Source organism: Physeter macrocephalus, chromosome 14 (genome assembly GCF_002837175.3).
Source record: "Physeter macrocephalus isolate SW-GA chromosome 14, ASM283717v5, whole genome shotgun sequence".
Classification (NCBI taxonomy): domain Eukaryota; kingdom Metazoa; phylum Chordata; class Mammalia; order Artiodactyla; family Physeteridae; genus Physeter; species Physeter macrocephalus.
Window position 1 is genome coordinate 23,836,532 of NC_041227.1, and position 5,711 is coordinate 23,842,242.

Consider the following 5,711-nt stretch of genomic DNA (forward strand, 5'->3'; position numbering starts at 1 on the left):
TTGACTTTCTGGCCAAATTCCTTTCTTTGCACAAACATCTGCACAATTGTTACTTCCTTAATTCTGGAAATGGGATTACTACTCCACCATTTTCCTGGGTGACAGAATTGGGACTCAGAGAGGTGAAGTGATTTGTTCAATGCCGCACTGACCTGCCCTCCTTCCTTTAAATTTGGAAATTTTTTTTTTTTTTTGGCTGCTCTGTGGAGCTTGCAGGATCTTAGTTCCCTGACCAGGGATTGAACCTGGTCCCTGGCAATGAGAGCGCAGAGTCCTAACCACTGGACCGCCAGGAAATTCCTGCAAATATTTTCTTTCTCTCTTCCTTCCTCCCTCCTTCCCTCCCTCCCTCCCGTCCTTCCTCCCTCCCTTTCTTTCCCTCTCTCCCTTTCTTTCCCTCTTTCCCTTTCTTTCTTCCTTTCTTTCTTCCTTTCTCCCTTCCTTTCTCTCTCTCTCTCTTTCTTTCTTTCTTTCTTTTCATACAGAATAGCATACAAGATTATTTGCATTAAAAAAAAAAAAGCCCAGGGACTTCCTTTGTGTCCAATGGTTAAGAATCTGTGCTTCCACTGCAGGAATTGCAGGTTCCATCCCTGGTCAGGGAACTAGGATCCTACGTGCCACGCGGGGCGGCCAAAAAAAAAAAAAATCCTACTTCGCACACCATTAGGATGGCTGTTATCAAAAAACAGAGAATAACAAGGGCTGGTGAGGACATGGAATTGAAACCTTTGTGCACTCACTGCTGGTGGGAATGGAAAATGATGCAGCTGCTATGGAAAATGGCATGGTAATTTCTTGAAAAGTTAAACATAGAATTACCAATGATACAGCAATTTCACTTCTGGGTATATACTCAAAGGAACTAAAAGCATGATCTCAAACAGATATTTGTACACCCACGTTCATAGCAGCATTGTTCAGTATAGTGAAAATGTGGAAGCAAGCTAAATGTCCACTGATGGATGAATGGATAAACAAAATGTGATCTATACATACAATAGAATATTATTCAGCCTTAAAGAGGAAGGAAATTCTGGCACATGCTACAACATGGATGAATCTTGAAGACATTATGCTAAATGAAATAAACCAGTCACAGAAAGACAAATATGGTATATCACTTATATGAGGTACACAAAGTAGTCAAATTCGTAGAGGCAGAAAGTAGAATGGTGGTTGCCAGGGACTGGAGGGAGGGGACAATCAATGGGGAGTTATTATTTAATAGGTGGGGTTTCAGTTTGGAAAGATGAAAAAGTTCTGGAGATAGATGGTGGCGATGTTGCATAACAATGTGAATGAACTAAAAGCCACAGATCTGCACACTTGAAAATGGTTAAATTGGTAAATTTCATGTTATGTATATTTTACTAGAATTTTGTTAAAAAAGAATAAGCTTGTGGAAAAAAAAAAAAAGGGACTTTCCTGGCAGTCCAGTGGTTAAGACTCTGTGCTTCCACTGCAGGGGACACGGGCTCAATCCCCGGTCAGGGAACTAAGATCGCGTATGCTGCGCCGTGCAGCCAAAAAAAAAAAAAGGAATAAGCTTCTGGCCAATAGACAAAAAAATTTTTTAAAGCAATTTTAGGAAAAATCACCTGACTACCTATTTCCCCAAATAATCAAATACTACCATCTTAATCAGGTTTCTTTAAATCTTTGTTTTCCTTTTTTTTTTTTTTTTTTTTTTTTTTTTTTTGCGGTACGCTGGCCTCTCACCGCTGTGGCCTCTCCCCCTGCGGAGCACAGGCTCCGGACGCGCAGGCTCAGAGGCCATGGCTCACGGACCCAGCCGCTCCGTGGCATGTGGGATCTTCCCGGACGGGGGCACGATCCCGCGTCCCCTGCATCGGCAGGCGGACTCTCAACCACTGTGCCACCAGGGAAGCCCCTGTTTTCCTTTTTGACAGAAGTGATAAAATATTATAGTTTCCATTTAAACCCTCTGTTTACTCCTCTATCCTACTGCCCTTCTTGCCTCCTCAAAGGGGAGTTTGGTTTTCATGAACACCTTGAATTTTGGGTTTCCATAAACACCGTGCATGTTTTTATATTTGTACTTGTTTTTATATGAGTCTGTCCTAAAATCATACACAATATTATTTGTGGGGTTTTTTGGGTTTTTTTGGCCATGCTGCGGGCTTGTAGGATCTTAGTTCCCTGATCAGGAATCGAACCCAGGCCCTCAGCAGTGAAAGCTCAGAGTTCTAACCAGGGAACTGCCAGGGAATTCCCTATTTGTGGGGTTTTAAAATGTTACATAATTCATCATATTTTTTCCCACATCTTCCTGCAATTTGAACTTTCATTTAGCCTTATGTTTTCAAGATCCATCCATTTCTAGTTCATTCCCTTTACCTGCTGTAAAGTGTTCTGTCCTATAGAGACCACATTTTATTTGTCTATTGTCAACTCATCCAGAAAGACCACCAGGAAAAACTGTTGATTAATCAAAGCTGAGTTTATGAAATCTGCTCTAGCAAGGGAGAATATTATCTTCAGGAAATCTTAGCAGTGCCTCAAAAGGGGGGTGATCAGGGAAGAATATTTATAGGGTTGGGGGGTTGTCTGGGCTCAAGTATGAATCTTGTTTTTTGGCCCGGAGGCATGCGGGATCTCATTTCCCCAACCAGGGATCAAACCTGCGCCCCCTGCAGTGGAAGCGCAGAGTCTTAACGACTAGACCGCCAGGGAAGTGCCCTCAAGTGTGAATCTTTTAAGGTGGAAAACAGATTGAAATTGGGCAAAGTTTGTGGCACAACAGTTTAGAGTTGGTGGACGCCTACGAGGCTCTGGAAACTTTGAGAAGAGAACTGTCGTCTGATAAGAGAGGTATTTGCCAAGATGAGCAAACTGTTTGCCCAAACAAATTGGTTTGCAAGAATTTCCTGAGGCAAATAGCAGTTATTTACCGGTTTACATTCTTATCTTTCCAGGCAAGAATTTCCTGGAACAAAGTTATATTGACATACGGGAGTCTCAGTTCTCAGACTCAATAGTTGAGTAACAGTGAGGAAGATGGTCTAGGTTCTTAAATTTATCCAGTCCCCTACTGATGGGCATTTAGGTTATTGACAATGTTTAGCTATTACACACAGTGCTGCAATGACATCTTAAGCATATGGGTGAGAGTTTCTCTGGAGTTTGCACCTAGAGGAGGAATTGCTAGGTAGTGAGATATGAGCGTTTGCAATCTTCCTAGAGTCTGTATTCTTTCTAGCCCACCTCCCTGACTCCAAAAGAGGAAAATCTCCCTCCAAGGCCACCAGAGCAGAAGACAGGAACTGCCAGGGCTTTGCCCACACTGGCTGCCTGCCCACCTGCCCGCCCTCCCTTGTTCTGGCAGATTAACAGTGACCTGTGACCCTGACAGACTGGCCACACTCCCGGCCAATTTCAGCCTGTCGAAAGGAGTCCCCAGGGGTAGTCAGGGCTCAGGGATATGTTGGCCAGATGGGCCTGGGGTGTCTTGGGTTGGTTTATCCCAGGAGGCAGAGCAGGTGGGCAGCCCTCAGCACCCCACCCCCATTTTCCCCATCATGCATCACTGGGTTGGAGCTGGAGCCAGATGGTGGGGATGGGGCAGCCTTGCAGCTCCTGGCCTGACAAAGGATCCTCTATACTACACCCCCGCCCTGACCAGCTTGGCGAGTCTAGTCTCTGGCTGCCCAGTCACTCTCAGCCTTGGCCTGCCTTGCCTGGGGTAGCCTTTCTGCCAAAACTGTCCCTTCCCTCATGCTATTTGTTGAGGAAGTTTCCCAAGCAATGTTCCTGGAGAGCCTTGAACTTGGAAACCCACTTAGCATCCACCTGAGGGTGGGCAGATATGACCGAGGCAGGTATTGCTCTGTGGTTACAACAGGTCACAGATTCAAATGCACTAATAAGATCAAGTGCAATGGGCCATGTAGGGATTGTGGCAAACTGGTGCCTGGCACTCAGGGAACCCTCAACCGATGGTCCCTCTGATCACTACAGATGGGGAAACCGAAGCCTACAGGGGAGGGTGCTTGCTGAAGAGTCTCATGGTTAGGAGAATAGGCTTGGGAGTCTACCTGAATTAATCCCAGATCTGTTACTGAGAGTGGGTCCTTGGGCAGATCACCTAAGCTCTCATTCCTCCCTCATCTGAAATGGGGCTAATTAAATCTTTATCATAGAGAACAGTCCTGAGGGAGAGGGACGATAGTATAAGCAAAGCATCTGGTACAGAGTTAGCCCTCAATACGTTTGAGCTAAATCTCATTATTGTCCTGGAATCTAGAAAGAGGTTGCAGGTGCTGCTAGAGACAAGAAATCCTCAGGGTGGGGAGAGGAGGACCCCAGGGCATCTGTAGGTGATTGATTCATGCCCAGAGGCCTCCCCAAAGACTCCCCCAATTACAACTGTGTATCCTTTTTCTGGGCCATGACTCAGTTTCCTTATCTGTAAAATGGGTTAAATGACAGCAGCTACCTCCTAGGAGGCTGTGAGGATTAAGTAAGTTATCACCTGGAGAGTTTATGAGCTATACTCAATAAGTATTAATTATTTGGGGGAGGTAAGGAGTCACCCCTGACTCCTCATCCAGGCTGGGCTTCAGAGGGTCCCCAAGTCAGGTCTGTCTTGGGGCATAGCTGAGGAGAGGAAAGGAGTAAGGCTGCTCCGGGTGGTCAAGAGCCCTGGGTTTCCTTCTGGTGCTGCCTCTATTTTGCTGGGTGACTCTAGGCCTCTGGGGAATGGATGGTTTGTCTCTGCTGTTTCTCGTGAATCTGTGGTTCCAGGATACTCTCTGATGTGGATAAGAGCAGGAGGGGGGGAAGGTGGTGAGGAGGGAGGTGAGCAGAGCTGAGCCACAGGGCTGCAGCCAGGCCAGCCCTCCTGCGGGGCTGCCTTCTGGAATCCATCTCCCCACACAGGGTCTGGGCATGTTTCAACTGGCTCCTTGATGCCAATGAAGTCTATTAATATCAAAGTAATGAGGTAATTACTGTGATTTGGAAAAATTACTAGTGAACGCTTTTGAGGGAATTTCAGACCAGAGAGGAGGGTGAATGAAACATCTGTGAGGAAAGGAAGGAAGGGTTATTCTGGATACAGCATGAGGGTGGGTGAGCTCTGAGCCCAGGGGGGCCCCCCTCCACAGCTTGGGACTCTTCCTGGAGTGAATGATTCGGAGGAGCAAGGGGAAAGCTCTGTGTGTGTCTGTGTTGGGGAGGGGGGTGGGAGAGGAACCAGGGGCTGGGATTTTCAGGCCCTCAGATTACCCTAGCAGATTCCTGGGTGAAGAACAAACCCTGGAACCAGAGGTCAATCCCCTTTTCATACCCCAACCTGTAGCCTCTGACACTTATTGAATGATCTCTACCCCAAGTCACCCCATTTCTGAGGCCGCCTGCCAGGAGAAGGATTAGGTGGGGGACTCCTGAACCAGAGAGGCTGAGAAGAGCTCAGAAGCAAAGGTTGTCAAAGGGTAATTCTTGGACCACAGCATCATCATCACCTGGGAACTTGCTAAAAATGCAAATTAGGCTATTGCTGACCCACCTCATCAACCCTGGATTTATTAATGGCTGAATGGGGCCCAGAAATCAGTTTGTTTTTCTTTTTTTTTTTTTGCGGTATGCGGGCCTCTCACCGTTGTGGCCTCTCCCGTTGCGGAGCACAGGCTCCGGACGCGCAGGCTCAGCGGCCATGGCTCACGGGCCCAGCCGCTCCGCGGCATGTG